Source organism: Myodes glareolus, chromosome 6 (assembly GCF_982192425.1).
Source record: "Myodes glareolus chromosome 6, mMyoGla1.1, whole genome shotgun sequence".
Lineage (NCBI taxonomy): Eukaryota > Metazoa > Chordata > Mammalia > Rodentia > Cricetidae > Myodes > Myodes glareolus.
Genome location: NC_142031.1, coordinates 10,727,513 through 10,744,489, shown reverse-complemented (window position 1 = coordinate 10,744,489; position 16,977 = coordinate 10,727,513). Strand labels below are relative to the sequence as shown.

The 16,977-nt window shown below is 43.9% G+C and overlaps 1 pseudogene; it reads left to right on the top strand.

Moving 5' to 3' along the window:
* Nucleotides 1-3,658: 3,658 nt before the first annotated feature.
* Nucleotides 3,659-16,766, top strand: LOC148121631 (PDZ domain-containing protein 4-like; annotated as a pseudogene).
* Nucleotides 16,767-16,977: the final 211 nt, after the last annotated feature.

Here is a 16,977-nt window from a genome sequence, read left to right as displayed (position 1 = left end):
GGGGATTGCATTGAATCTATAGATTGCTTTTGGTAGAAATGCCATTTTAACTATGTTGATCATCCCAATCCAAGAGCAAGGGAGATCTTTCCATTTTCTGGTATCCTCTTTAGTTTCTTTCTTCAAAGACTTAAAGTTCTTGTCAAATAGGTCTTTCACTTCCTTGGTTAGAGTTATCCCAAGATATTTTATGCTATTTGTGGCTATCATAAAAGGTGAAGTTTCTCTGATTTCCCTCCCTACTTCTTTATCCTTTGTGTACAGGAGGGCAACTGATTTTTTGGAGTTGATCTTGTACCCTGCCATATTACTAAAGGTGTTTATCAGCTCTAGGAGTTCTTTGGTAGAGTTTTTGGGGTCGCTTATACACTATCATATCATCTGCAAATAATGAGAGATTAACTTCTTCCTTTCCAATTTGAATCCTCTTCATCCCCTTATGTTGTCTAATTGCTATTGTTAGAACTTCAAGCAGTCTTTTGAAGAGGTATGGGGAGAGTGGACATCCTTGTCGTGTTCCTGATTTTAGTGGAATGGCTTTGAGTTTCTCTCCATTCAGTTTGATGTTAGCTGTCGTAAGCCAGACATTCTTATGCATGCCTTATGTCCAAGCACAAGGTAGTCAGAGGAAGGCTGATCTCATTGAGTTTGAGATCAGCCTAGTAAACACAATGAGTTCCATTCCAGGACGTATCGGCATGCTATTTGATCCCAGCATGTGCAGCTTATGGAAGGTGCAGTTGGAGGCTAGCCTGGTTTACAGTGTTGGACCCTATACTGTCCAATCACTGAGGGAAGTCACCCCAAGAGACCATCTCTCACACCACAGGTGATGTCAAAGCATGAGGATTTTATTAATTCTGTCATGACAGGGTCTTTCAGTATTTGGGAAGCCAGAAAGATCCCAAATAGCTGGTAAACACTATTTTTAAAGGAAAAAGCCACAGAAGCAAGGTGGGTGTCTGGGGGTTATTGTTCTTTGATTATTATGTTTGGCTTATTCAAAAGGGCTATTACCAAAAATTGGCTGGAGAGCGGTTGCCAGGTTAGAGAAAACATCTGAGGGTCACTTTGACCTTTTTCCCAGGGCTGAGCCTAATCACATTTCGGGGAGGCCTCCTATCTGGTATGTACATCAGGAACTGAGTCAACATCTTAAAGGTTCTTTCCCCAATTTCTGGAGAACATTCACAAAGACTAATTGTTAGATTCCTGGTTCCCAGGGGAGTGGGGGGCACTACTGCTGAGAGGCCTCATGGTTGTCAGAAATGGTGTTAGAGTTATTTGAGAGTTCTACAACAGAAGGTGTACCAGGACAGTCAGGGTTCACAGTGAGTTCCAAAACAGCAGGGTTACTACCTTGTAAATAGAAAACAAAGCAAACAGTTATTGGCATCTGCTGATTGCTGCAGGGACTCCTTCGTGGAGCCTATACTGTCCTCAAATTGAGGAAAGCAGGCTGCTTCCATTTATTCAGTTTCCACGTGAAAAGCCTGAACTATCCGCTGACATTTGATTAGAAACCCTGCCCCTTCAGTCTTACTAGCTTCAGAAAAACTAGGGCAGCTGTTCTGGTGCTCTAGAAGTAAACAACTGTGGCATTGTTTCCTTCCTCCAGCATGTGAATTATCATTTCCATCTCTTGTCTTTTCTGTGGTGGCATTTCAATTTTTTTTTCGAGACAGGTTTTCTCTGTAGCTTTGGAGCCTGTCCTGGAGCTAGCTGTAGTAGACCAGGCTGACCCCAAACTCACACAGATTCACCTGCCTCTGCCTCCCGAGTGCTGGGATTAAAGGCATGCACCAACACCACCCAGCTATTTCAATTGTATTTCAATAAATATAGCTTTCCTGGGGATCAGCAGAGTAAAATCATCATAATGGTCAACCTTGCAGACAAGAAGTGGTAACATACATCTTTAATCCCAGTAGACACACTACTTGCCATAGAAACAGGGAGACACATACCTTTAATACCAGTGGGACAGGCTTTTAATCTCATCCCTAGAGAGGATTATAAAATGAATGGAGACAGCTCCCAGACAGTCTCATTCTGAGATTCCTGGAGGCAGGATTGCCATTTTCAGATTGAGGTTGAGGTATGAGCCAGTGGCTGACTGCATTGCTATTTGCATCATCAGGCTGAATCCCAATTTCTCTCTCTCTCTCTCTCTCTCTCTCTCTCTCTCTCTCTCTCTCTTGATTAGTTTTTACTAATCATGCTTCATTTGGCACCCAATTTTTTTGGTACATGAATTTACAAAAAAAAGCCATTTGCCTGAGACATTTTAGCCACCAGCCAAGGCCAGACATGGGAGTGAAATTCCAGCTCTAGCAATTATAACTCAAACCTAGCCCTGTGGGTTTAGGAGAAGCATTAATGCTCCCAGTTCCAATCATCCCTGCTGTGCCTATCCTTGCTGCCACCCTGACTGGCACCCACATGAGGAAACCATCAATAACAGAAAGCTGGTAAACCAGAAGATGTAGTCAAATGAGGGGGCATCTTCTAGCCCCAGGAAGCAGCAGAAAGTAAAAGGTTAGGCCACATGGTTGAAGAACAGCGTCAAGTGCAGCTTTTTCTGGTAACCATCATTCTTTAGGTAGGCTCAGTTTGCTGCTTTTTAAAAAGAGGATTCCTGACTAAGCCTTAGCAGAAAAAATTTTTTTTTTTAAAGTTTCTTTGTGTATCTTTCACTGCTCTGACACGCACTCTGAAGTCCAGGCTGGCTTTGAACTCACAGATTTGCCCTACCACTGCCTCCCAAGTGCTGTGATTAAAGGTGTGTGCACCACCCCCAGATTCCCAGCTCTTTTAAGAGCCTCTTTCACCTGACACTTAAATGTTATTAAGGGGCAGTAGGCATCATGCTTCTTGGTAGTAGCATGAACCTTGAAACTCCAGATAACAAAATCATGGCTATTCAAAGCACTTCCATCATGAAGATAGACTAGTACTAGGTGTTGCAAGGTAGGGCTGCTTGTTTGTCCCAGCCATCCAGATAGATTAGCCCTGAAATAACCACACAGAAATTGTCTTAATTCAAACACTGCTTGGCCCATTAGCTCTAGATTCTTATAGGCTAACTCTTAATTTAGCCCATTTCTATTAATCTGTATATCACCACATGGCAGTGGCTTACCGGCAAAGATTCGGCATGGCTGACTCTGGCGGCTCTATGACATCTCTCTGACTCTGCCTTCTTCCTCCATTCAGTTCCATCCTTCTTGCCTACAAGGCCATTTCTTTATTCATTAACTAAGGAAAGCAACACAGACAGAAGGACCTACCACACCAAGAAATCCTGACCCCTTCAGTTTTACTCATTTCAGAAGAACTCAGGAAGCTATTCTTGTGCTCTGGAAGTAAACAATCATGTTATTTTTCTAGTGAGTCTTCTTCCTCCAGCATGTGAATTATCTCTATTTCTTTTTGTTGTCCTTTTTCTTTGGAGAGACTTTGTACCACAAAGAGGTGAATCATGGATTTAAATCCAGGGAAAGGTGATAAGAATTGGTAAATGGAGATTTCAACCATCCCTCAGCACTGACTGTGCCCTGACAGCTCCTGTGTGTGCAGATCTTTGAAGTTTACAGTCCTTAACAATATCTCTCTTAGCCTGCTTCCCCAGGGTCCTTATTCCTGTAAACCAGTCACAATGGGAGACCAAGCCCTACCAACTCTCCAGCAGCTAGCAATAGAGAGCCTACTGAAGAAGGAGGAGGCCTTGGCCATTTCTGCTGTGGCAGGCTTGCCCTGGTTTCTGTTCCCAGCAACATTTGAGGTGGCCTTCAAGAACAATCTGACCAACATCCTGAGGGCCATGGTGCCTGCCTGGCCATTCACATGCCTTCCTGTAGGATCCCTGATGAAGACCCCACACCTGGAGACTTTGAAGGCCCTGCTTGATGGACTAGATGTGCTGATTACAGAGGAGGCTTGCCTCAGGTAAGCAAGATCCAGCTTGGTTGGAGAAGGCTCTGTGTGTGCAAAGAAAGAACATGTAGGACCAAGGACTTTTTGTACAAAGGCAAAATCATTGAATTCTGATTAATCCACTTTAGAGGATTTTAGAGGCTTGGGCCCAGTCTCAGTCATCTTGGCAAATAATGGCAAGTGTGGACAGCACATTGGAGCACAGTCACTGAAGAATCCCTCAAAGGAGTACTTATAACTCAAAATTACAAGTGGAATTAGGCTGGGATGAATGGGAATGGATGGAAGTGGGACAGGGCTGAGGATGCCTCTCTGGTAAAGTTTCCTTTATACTGAGCATGAGTCCCTGGGCTTGATTGTATACATAGGAAAAAGCAATCCTTTGGAAGGGATAGCTGAAGTTTGAGGTGTGCATGAGAAGACTGCAATGCATATCTAATTTGTTGAATTCAACCTGTTTCTTCCACAGAAGGGGGAAAATCAGAGTGCTGGATTTGACAGATGTGAACTCTGATTTCTGGAGCATATGGACTGGAACGTATGAAAAGGACTGCTCTCATCAGGACAGGACACAGAAGAAGTCAGAGGATACATGTCATTACTCAAGGGTGAAGAAATATTTGAATTTAGTAACTGACCTCAAACTTGTGAACAGCCAGCTCGATGAATGTGCCATGTACTTGTGGCAATGGGCCCAGCAGAAAAAAGGTTCTGTTCATTTATGCTGTCAAAAGCTTGAGATTTGGTCAGACATGTCCTATGTTATTGACATCTTGCAGTCAGTAGATCTCCACTGTATACGTGAACTGAAGATGACATATTTACGGATAGAAGACATGGCTCCTTTTGGATCGTATCTGGGACAGATGAGAAACCTGCACACACTCATGCTGGAAGGCATTGTGAATACTTACAGTAACATTGAATCTGAAGAGCTGGAAGAAAAGTGGATGAACACATTGTTCTCACAATTGCCCAAATTGCACTGCCTATTGCATCTCTATGTAGATTATATTCATGTTCTAATTGGCAGCCTGGCAAAGTGGCTCAGGTAAGGAAGGATAGAGGTGTTTTCTAGACCCAATAACCCACCTCTGTTTTTTTATAGATTGGTAGGTCCATGAATGTCAGGTTATGCACCATCATCCTTGCGTATCCAAGGAGATGCACTATGTGCTAAGATACCTGTGACCAGGCACCAGGATACTGATAATTGCTCATTAGAGAAAGGTTGTTGGGTGCATAGAGAGGGATTGAGTTTGTGGGAAATGTGTGACACCTGCATTGAAGTTGTGGGACCAGGACATGGCAGTGTTGAGGAAAGGGTATCATGGAATCCTTCAGGAATCATGTATGGTATTGCTGAAGCTCCCTTGGGTTAGGTAGTCCTTCTTACACTCACCATGCTTTCTCCTTCTGCTATGAAAATCACGACTTTTCTCCTGTGATCTGAGCATGACCCATGGTGATACCTATAGGCTTCACACTAGAATGCTGTGATTTTTTATGAGCAGACCATAAAAGGCAGGGTCCAGGGGTTGACCTCCAACAGAAAGAATGTGGGAGAAGTACCATCTGCTACATTGTCAGTTCTAACCATCCTCTTCAACACCATTTGACAGAAAACAACCTCTTGTTCTCTCTATAGGCACCTGAAAAAGCCCTTGGAGACTCTGTCTATTACTTGCTGTCACCTCATACAGAGAGACTTGGATTACCTACCCCAGTGTCTGAACCTTTCTGAACTTAAGCATCTCTACCTGAGTTACACAATTCTTGAAGAATTTAAACCACTTGGAAAGCTCCTTGAGAGAGTCAAAGACACCTTGCAAACTCTGGATTTGGAGCATTGTTGGCTGGAGGATTCTGCATTTAGTGATTTTATGCCTGCCCTGAGACAATGCTCCCAGCTCCTCAAGATCAATTTTGTCGATAATAAACTGTCTCTGCCCCTCCTGAAGCAACTCCTTCAACACACAGCCAAACTGAACAAGCTAACCCAGGAGCTATACCCTGTTCCTCTGGAGTGCTATGACAATAGAGGCCTAGTGATTATAGAGAGATTTGATGAAATTTGTCCTGAGCTTCTGGATATACTCAGGTCCAAAAGACAGCCCAAGGCAGTCAGTTTTGTGTCCACCATCTGCTGTAAATGTTTTCGGTCCTGTGTCTATAACCTGGAGAGCAGGCATTGCCTTTGCTGGCAATAAATTGGGGAAGGTTGCTGCTTGCTACCAAGATAGGATCAAATGAATGAAATCCTCTCTAGTATTATTGCACCTTGAGACTGCTCCCCACAGAGACCCCAACCATGAGTGACCATGCCTTTCTGTCCATTGCACATAACACATGTGCTGTGTTTCTTGATTGTTGCTTTGTCAGTTTCATAGCAGGCAGTCCACTCATTTCCACATTCTCTGTTTGTTTTTGTTTCCCCATCCTATGTTGTCTGAGTTTTTCTTTTCCACCCAGTCCTGAGGTCATTTATTTCCAAAGAATCACACAGAGGTCTACATTAGTTATAAACTTATTGGCCCATTAGCTCAGGCTTCTTATTAACTAATTATTATAACTTACATTAGCCCCTAATAGTCTGAGTTATCCATGTGGCTGGTACCTTTTTCATCGAGGCAGTCATATCTTGCTTCCATTGTGTCTGGAACACGAATGCAGACTGAAACTCATCTCTTTCCAGAATTCTCGTTGCCACACCTCTATTTCCTGCCTGGTCACTGTTATCCAGGCTATATGTCCTGCCTGGCTACTGGCCAATCAGCATCTTCTGGCCTATTCGTCCTGCCTGGCTACTGGCCAATCAGAATTGTAGTAAAAATAATACAGTGACAGGATAAAAGACGATTGCCCCACAGCATTCCTCCTCACCTAGTAAGTCTCAAAACTGTATTGGTCATGAAATTCTATGGGACCCAGGGCACTTGACTTCAGACCCTTCAGTCTAGTCTTCCTGAGTTCTCAGATTGTTTCCCCTTACCGACAGGCCTAGCTTGGAAGCCTCATAAGCAATATGGCCTTATTCTTCAAAGCTCCTCCCCTGTGGTTGTGGCTGGTGACCTTCACATAAAAACCTCCTTTACAGGGGCTGAGGAGATGGCTCAATGATTAAGAGCACTGACTGCTCTTCCAGAGGTCCTGAATTCAATTCCCAGCCGCCAAATGGTGGCTCACAACCATCTATAATGAGATCTGGTTCTTCTGGTATGCAGGCAGAACACTGCATCATAATAATATACATAAGAATTTTAATCATTTTTTTAAAATAAAAAACATTCATTAGTTGGATGTGTTTTATTTCCTTGTCCTCTATGATATATACAACTTAAATGTTCTTGAACCCTGCAATTATATTTTGTGTATATATTTCAGTGTTGCTGTCTGTGAGTGAACCTATCCCCTTTGTATAATCAGGACACAATATAAGAATTTGGTGTCACATTATTTCTTCTTAATCACATTTATTATTATTACAAAATTAAAATTAGTAAAAAGGATCTGTATGTTGAAACTGAAGAATTGGCTCGGTGGTTAAGATCACTTTCAATTTTTCTAGATGGTTGGCTTCTGTCTCACAATCATCTCGACCTCCAGTTCCAGGGATCCATTGTTTTTCTTTAACTTCATAAGCATCAAGACTCATGTTGTACACTGCCATGCCAGAGCAGCTTGGATGCCAAGACTGGCGGGGGGTGCTGCGATTGAGACACGGAGGCTTCTTTTCAGGAGGAAGAACAGCAACCTTTATTTTGCCCCAGCTAGAGCCTTTTTATACCTTTATGCAGATGACCCGAGAGATGCTGAGCAGCCAGAGGTCAAGATCAGGGCATCATGCACTGGGAATGCTTCTGTGGAAAACCACCAGCCAGAAAGAACACAGACATCCTAGTCAATTACAGAGTACAAGGAAGTTTCGCTGTAGGTCAATGGGAGTGAGGGCAGCCAGATCACAACTGTAAACAGATACAAAACACACACACAATCACTCATAAAATAAAAATATGTGAATCTTAACACACACACACACACACACACACACACACACACACACACACAAAACCCATGTGAATTAGAACAACCTTTAACAATTGAAGTTAACACACAATCTGATGAATTTCATTATGGCATTCTCACACATACACATAATTTACTCTGCCCTTATTCTTTGACCTCCTCAACTTCCATCCCTCTGTTTCTTTCCTGATCTCCTACAATGCCAAGAGATTCATTATGCACCCCCTAATGATTTTGCACTTACACATATCTAAACGTCCAAATCAAGAAGATTCACTCTACCCAACAGTCAACCTACTCACTTACATTCACTGGACAAGGATACACAACAAGAATTTACCCGCAAGTCTCTGAGGTGAGAATCCCCTCTGCTGTGATTGCTGTTAATGAATTAGGCTCTGCAGGCACACAAGCACTGTCATATTACCTGTAATAATGGTGCAGCTTAAGTTTTAAGAAGCGCTTAGCATTTTAAAAAGTGCTCCCAGACAGTAAAGGATTACAGATATGCAATAAAAACAAATCCAGATAAAAAAGACCTATAATGGATGTTGGATAAATGTACGTATGCTTGGGAGTGAGAAGAATAGGAGTATAGAGAGTTATAAAAAGAAGTAAATGGTTTTAAAAAAACAGGTGAAGTCTTTAAAGAGATAGAGTTCAGATAGTCATAGATTAAAAGGAGTAAAGGAAAACAAGCCACGTAAAAGTGGAAAGTCCACTGAGAGTCTGGACTATGTATATTATTGTGTTTTCCCTGAACTTTTTGACTGTGAAGGAACTAAGCACAGAGAGACATTTTATTGTATGGTCTGCTAAGCTAAATCAGCATGTATATTATAAATGTATCAAGACTTCCAAATTTGGGTCTAAGGACATGTTGTTTTGGAATAAAGGTGCTTCTGTTGTTTCCACAGAGGATGAGAACCTGTGGATTGCTTCCAGTCTTGCTAGAGTATGATCCCCTGAAAGGTTGTAAACACACTCAAAAAATTACTTTGCCCAATTGCTGACTGAGATGAATCTAGCACACAGCATACACCATGAAAGACCTGATTAATAGTGCCCCCAAACAGTAAGTATCAGTATGGACAAGTCTATGTCCATATTCCCAAATATTGTTTGTAAATGTTTCTTTACATTTAAAGGTGGATATAATATAGAGATTTGCATTAATATGGATCTTGGTTATTGATACAAATTTAAGGTCAATTTTGTTATATTATGTATATATATTTGAATTTCATATATATAAATGAAGCTCAGTGCAGCCTCGGGAGTCAGCACTCTTCTTCCATCTGGTGGGTGCTGCAGATCCAACTCAGGTCATCAGACTTGGCTCTAAGGACCCTTGTTTACTGGGTGGACCCTTACTCATCTCACCAACTCTACACTGTCCCAGGGATTGGATTTAGGGTCTCACATGTGGGACAAATGCTCTACCATTGAGCTATGATCCCAGAAACCCTTTCTGTTTAAATTTTATACAGAGTCTCATTAAGTTCCCTGAGATGGCATTGAAGGTTTATATCCTGACTCAGTCTCCAGAGTATCTGTGATCACAGACTTGCACTAGCAGATGCAGCTCTTCTTTTTATGGGGTACCGGCATACAAAATCTCTGTTCTGCCGCTGCTTCACCCCAGCCTCTTAGCGTATCTATCTTTATAAATTCATCATTTTTTTCTATTTATTTTACATACCAATCAGTTTTCCCTCCCTCTTCTCTTTCCATTCCCTTTCCCAACCTCCCTCCTATCCCCAACTTCCACTTCTCCTCTGTCTCCATTTAGATAGGGTAAATCCTCCCATGGGAATCAACAAAGCATGCCATATCAGGTGGAGGCAGGTTCAAGCTCCATTTCCCTACCCCCCCTCCACCATCAAGAATGAACAAGGCAGGGCTGGAGAGATGGCTCAGAGGTTAAGAACATTTACTGTTCTTCCAGAGGTCCTTAGTTCAATTCCTAGAAACTACATCGATGATCAAACCATCTACAATGAGATCTGGTGCTTTCTTCTGGCCTGCAGGAAAACATGGAGGCAGAATACTGTGCACATAATAAATTATATATATATATATATATATATATATATATATATACACATTCATATACATATTCATATATATGTATACACACACCCCCCCACCCCCCATATATATATATATATATATATATATATATATATATATATGTATTTATATATATATTCCACCATAGGGTACAGGTTCTAAAGATCCAGTTTATCTATCCGGTACAGGTCATGGCCTCACTGCTAGGAGCCCCACAAAAGACCAAGGAACACAAATGTCAGCCAAATTCAGAAGGTCTAGGTAGGTCCCATGCTGGCTCCTAATGGTTCATTCAGGGACTGTGAGCTCCCAGAAGCTCAAGTCAGCTGTCTCTGTGGGTTTCCCCATCATTATCTTGAACCCCCTCACCTTGTTCATAATCTCTACACCCTCTCTTGAATTGGGCTCCTGGAAGTTGGTTCAGCAAGAGAAGTTATTGTATTTTTGATTATTTATTTATTTATTTATTTATTTATTATTTATTGTTATTTGAGACAGGAATTCTCTGTCTCTTTGGAGCCTAGAACTTGCTCTGTAGCCCTTGCTGGTCTCGATCTCATAGGGATCTATGCGTGTCTGTTACCCAAGGTCAAGAAATAAAGGCAAACTCCACCACCAACTGGCTATATTTAAAAAAATATTTTAGTTTTATTTTATGTGCATTGGTGTTTTTCCTGCATGTATATTTGTGTGAGGTTGTCAGATCTTAGACTTACAGACAGTTGTGAGCTGCTATGTGGGTGCTAGGAATTGAACCCAGGCCCTCTGGAAGAACCGTTAGTGGTCCTAACCACTGACCCATCTCACCAGCCCCTAATGTATCTCTCTTTAAGTGGAAGATTTTACCATCCCTCTGCCCCAGCCTCCCAAGCACTTTACAAAAATGTGCCACAGTTGGACTTCATTATTCTATCTTAAAGCCCTGTTCCCCATGGACCAGATCTACACAGACAGTTATCAGCCCTTATGTTTTTTGTAGCATGAGGGGGCCGGCCTGTTGGGGTATCTGTCCCGCCTAGTACCTCACAGCTGGCAAGCCCAAAGAAAATCACTCACAAGACTTCATAAGTTATAAACTGATTGGCCCATTAGGTCAGGCTTCTTGTTAACTCTTATAACATATATTACCCCATTATCCTTATCTATGTTAGCCACATGGGCTCAGTACCTTTCTCAGTGTGGCAGCTTACATGTTGCCTCTTCGGTGGTCTGCGCAGGAATGGCTGAGGGAGCTTTCTCCTCCCTAGCCTTATCCTATTCTCATTGCCCCACCTCTACTTCCTGTCTGGTTGACCCGCCTATACTTCCTGCCTGGCCAATCAGCGTTTTATTAAAATACATGATTGACAGAATACAGATAATTCTCCCGCACCAGTTTTTGCCTTTTTTTTTCTTTTGCCCCCTTTTGGTTTTTCAAGACAGAGTTTCTGTGTGGAACAGCCCTAGCTGTTCTGAAAAATAATCATGTGCACCAGGCTAGCCTCAAACTCACAGATATCCACCTGCCTCTGCTTCCCAAGTGCTGGAATTAAAGGCGTGTGCCACCACTACTTGGTGAATATGACAGGGGGCACCCTGATGTGATATTTAATTCTTAAATTGGACTTTGGTCATCTGCCCCAGGAGGAAGAAGTGGCCAAATAAGGGAATAGATCTTGGGGGTTAGCTTCAGGAGTGTAATCAAAGAATTATTAGCAAGGCTGGGGGCATTGTGGAGAAGGGCAAGGCCTGCCAGAGCCGTGTGCTTGAGTGGGGTAGTGTCCCCTCAATAAAATTTGTTCCTTTTTTTGTTTTGCTTTCTGGTTTTTTGAGACAGGGTTTCTCTGTAGCTTTGGAGATCTAGCTCATGTAGACCAGGCTTGTCTTAAAAGCAGGAAATCTACCTGCCTCTTCTTCCCAAATGATGGGAATTAAAGGCATTTGCACTACCAACTGGCTCAAAAAGTCTGTTTCTTATTTTGCTTTTTTACCCTCCTGAGAAAGACTGTTCTGGAATCCAGGTCTAGGCACATACTAGGATGCTGTGCTGAAGAACTTTAAGTCCCAATTCATGCCTATACTTAATGATCAAGTTCTAAAGCCGTCTGGGTTACCTTAAAGGGAATTACAAAGGAATTTAATCAAAGAGGACACAGGGGGCACCAGTTGGGGAACCTGGCCAGCACAGTACAGCAGTCTGAGGAGCCCCAAATAGTGACCTGCACTCTGGTAAACAGGTTCTTTTATGTGGACTCTTAAAGGGAGTTTAAGAAAAGTCAAAACAGGAGGTCCGCAGTACGACAGGCCTTTAATTCTAGCACTCGAGAGGCAGAGGCAGATGGATCTTTCTGAGTATGAGGCCAGCCGTATCTACAAAGCAAGTTCCAGAACAGCCGGCACTAAGACACAAGAAACCCTGTCTTGAAAAAAAAGGAAAAAGAAAAGTCAGAATGAAGCAAAGTCAGGGAGTTAATTAAGATTAGCGAGAGTACACACGCATGACCTTGATTGATTGATTTTATGTGTATGAGTGTTTTACCTGCATGGATATGTAAAAAATGTGGGGCCCAGTCTGTCCCTACATGAGGCACAGGCCACACTATGGCCATGGCAGCCAACATAGGAACCTGTAAAAGCCATAAGCTAGCACCACCCATTGATGGCCAACATCTAAAGGGAAGTACCTGACTTTCCAACCATTAGATGAGAAAAGACCACCAGATGTGCCCAAGCCCAGGACTCACTTATACTCCTTTTACCAAGACCCCCTAGATAAATGTCAGCCAATCAGAATCCTGAATCCTGGAAATCCCAGCACCTCAATCTCTACTATGAGAAAATCCCTACCCTGACTGGGCTTGGTACTCTCGGCTCCCAAATGCTGCTTCAGACAGAAGAGAGTCCAAGCTTCAGCTTGAATAAAGGCTCTTTGCTTTGACACACAGAACTCAGTCTCCTAGTCAGTTTTTGGGGGACTCTGTGATCTGGGCATAACATAAACCATGTGTGTGCCAGGTGCCTGCAGAAGCATTGGATTCTCCACAACTAGCATTGGAGATGATTATGAACCACCATGTGGGTGTTGGGCATGGAACTCTGTAAGAGCAGCAAGTGTTCCTACCACTGAGGGCGCTCTCCAGGCCCTAGTGTAGATATCTTTACAGTCCCTATGTGAGCCTAAGGCTTCATTGTTCAAAGGGTTGATTTAAGACAAAGTGAAAATATTAAGCAAAGTATCCAAATATATTTGGGCTGAGCATGGTGGCACATGCCTTTAACCCCACCACTTACTTGGGAGGCAGAGGCAGGCAGATGTTTCTGAGTTCAAGGCCAACCTGGGCTACACAGTGAGGGAAAAATTGTGTTGGCCCAATAAAGCTCTTTACTTATGCAAATCAGACCAAGTCAAATTGAATTAGAAAACGCTCAGATTTAATGGATACCAGCACTTCCAGGTGACATTCCAGCCCACAGAGAGGAAACCACATGTTCCTTCTCTGGGTGGCAGTTTAAATACCCTGTGGGAGTGGTCTTGAGCATCTCAGGAAGGGGTCATTGTTTGGCAGGCTTTCATGGAGGTGTAGTCTGGACTGAGGCAACTTACAGGGGATGGGGCTCGGGGTAGAATGTAGAAAGGAATGGTGGGCTGTGTCCCGCTACCCGGCTCCTGGCTAGCTTAACATCTGAAATAATTACATGGAAACTGTATTCATTTAAACATTGCTTGGCCCGTTATCTGTAGCCTCTTATTGACTAACTCTTACATATTGATCTAACCCATTTCTAATAATCTGTGTAGCACCACGAGGTGGTGGCTTACCAGGAGGATTCTAACCTGCGGCTGTCTCGGAGAGGAGAGTCATGGCGTCTGCCTGCCTCTGCTTTCTTTCTCCCACAATTCTGTTCTGTCTACTCCACCCACCTAAAGGCTGGCCTATCAAAAAGGACAAGGCAGTCTCTTTATTAACCAATGAAAGTAACAATAGACAGATGACCCTCCTCCATCAGTAGAATTTATACCTAAACATTCCAGACTCAGGATATATGGATATCAGGGGCTGAGGTGAAGCTTTAACCCAAACAATAAGTTCCAGGAAAGCCAGAGATAAACAGTGAGACTGTGTTAAAAAAAAAAAACCAACAAAATTTAAGTTTAACTGGAAGATGACTCATAATCTAAGAGTTCTTGCTCCACTTGCAGAAGACCTCAGTTCAGGTCCCAGCACTCACATAATGCAGCTCATAACCACCTGCAACTCCGGCTCCAGTGCTTCAAGGCCCCTTCAGGCTTCTGTGGACACCTGCACATACATACACATCAACACACACATATACATAAAAAGATTTTTTAAAAAAATGAATATATATATACACACACATATATATACATACATATACATACATACACACACGTATATATACATATATACATATATATATATATATATATATATATATATATATATATATATATATATAGTCAAGTAAAAATGAGGTGACACCATGTGGGGGGCCGAGAAGCAGGAATAACAGACTGAAGCCTCCCCCCAGGGAGGGAAGTTCATGCCCTTTTCCCACAACTGACTTAGAGATTATAGCATTCAAGCATCTAGGGCACTGGAGCTGCTAGGGACCACTATCTCTGAAGTGTGTGTGCAAACTCAAGGCCAATGAACATCAATCACAGTCTCAGCTCAGCCACAAACATTTGTTCCTTTTCTCCCTGCAGGGACGGTCACTGCACTAGCTCAAAGCTCCTGCCACCTCAGCTCTGTGCTCCTGTTGCCAGCAGGAGAATGATCTAGAGCTTTGTCCTTGAGAAGATGCTTGTGCCAATGTCCTTGTAGATAGATGCAGAAAATGTTGTAGCTCCCAGAACCTGTGCAGCAGTATTTCTAGTTCCATTCATTTGCCTGCACACTTAATGATTTGACTGTTTCCCTTCTGATCAGAGTGCTAACTTGTGCAGCCACTTTGGAAAGTGGTACAGCAGTTTCTTAAAACATACAGAAACAATCTACCTCAGGAGCCAGCTATACACTTTGGGTGTACACCTGAAGAGGAATTTCGCAGACTCCTAGGGGAAATAAAACAATTTATTCAGAGCCATGGAAAGACAGTGGCAGAGATGACTTCTAGATGACATTGGGTCTGAGAATGAAGGGGACCTTCGTGTCAGGAAGCTGAAGTCACCCCCTTCCCAGTAGACTGGAAATGATGAGAAGGGTGGTCCTGATGGGGGCCCAGGCTTGAGCAAGAGACAGGAGACAGGATCTGGCCAGCAGGGTGGGCCGTTCTGATGAGAGTACCTGGAATGAAGATAGCTCTGAACAGGACCTGCTGGGGGATGAGCCCCCAGCACCACCAGCACCCAAGGAAGCCGGCTCAAGTTTGGCTTGCAAGGGGATGCCCTGCAGAACAGAGACATCCACTTCAGCATGGACTCTCTGCTGGTTGAGGGGTCAGGACTGGGAGGGGCTGACCTGCCTGGACTCACTGATGAGGAATATGAACACTAACGGGAGCTGCTGGAGATCAAGTGCCACCTGGAGAATGGTAACCAGCTAGGCTTCTTCTTCTCCCCGGCCTCCAGTGGCAACAGTGCACTGGACATCAACCGCAATGAGAACCTAGGTCATGAGATGGCCATGCTGGAAGAGGAGCTTCGGCAGCCAGAGTTCAAGTGCCAAAACATATTGCGGGCACAGAAGATGCAGCAGTTGTGGGAATGCAGTATGAAGGCTTGGCTGCTAGAGGAAGTGAACCTCTATGACCTGGCAGCCAGTGAGCCCCCAAAGCACCAACTGTCTGATATCTCTGAACTGCCAGAGAAATCAGACAAGGATAGCATAGCACTGGAGAGAGGTGCCAGAGCACTCGGCTGCTCATGGAGCTTTTGCCCCAGATCCCCCTGAAGCGATCTGCTGCTGGCAATTCCAATTTGATCCTGACCCTTTCTGGTCCTCCTGTCACCACCCACCCCAAAGGACTCCTTCACCTGGAAGCCCTGCCAAGTTCTGATCACTCTCTGGGATCCTGAGGTGGGCTGGAGACAGCACACAGAGGAGCATGTCTGACTCAGCACCACGAAAGGTGTTACTCTGGAGCATGTAGGCCCCGAAGGCAGCCCTTACCTTTCCAGTCATCATCGTGGCCAGGAGAGAGAACTGTACCAGAGCTGTGTGCAGTTGACCCCGCCACATACCCTGGAGGGTCTGAGCCATGGCTCCTTGAGCTTGGCTAGTGGTCCCCAGGTGGGTAGGGTGGTAGTCGCAGTTGTCAAACAACACCATATGGAATGGAAGATGAAGGTGCGAAGTGATGCAACCTGCTATGTGGCCAAGCAGCCTGTGCTAGGGCCCTGACAATCCGGGAAGAGAGCAGCAGCAAGAGCACTGATGATGATGCAGTGAGTGAGATGAAGATGGGCCGCTATTGGAACAAGGAAGAGAGGAAGAGCAACTGATCTGAGCACTGGAGCAATGGAAGAGGCGTGAGTTCATGACTCAGAGCAGCTTGGAGTGTCTGCAGGAGCAGCAGAATGGCAACAGCAAGCCTGAGCTCAACATTATTGCCCTGAGACACCGTAAGACCATGAAGAAGTAAACAAGAAGATCCTGGACAATGGGATCACCATCTAAGAGATGCTGGCCCACAGTGCCCGCTCAGCTGATGCAAAAAGGATCTACAACCCTCTGCTCTCTATCAACCAATGTCTGAGCTGCTCCAGCAAGAGCCCAGTCCAGGCCTAGAGATCCTGACACTCACCCTCCCTTAGAATCTAGTGTGTGTCTATGTGTGTGCTTGCACGCTGTGCTCGTGCACACACCTGTATTTGTATGTGTGCACAGGACTTTGGTAGTAGAAAACCCCTAGAACAGACACTACTCTTCCACCACATATTTCCTTCTCTCCAAGAGGCTATGTCAATGGCCAGCATAGAGGGCATACCCATAAAGGCTA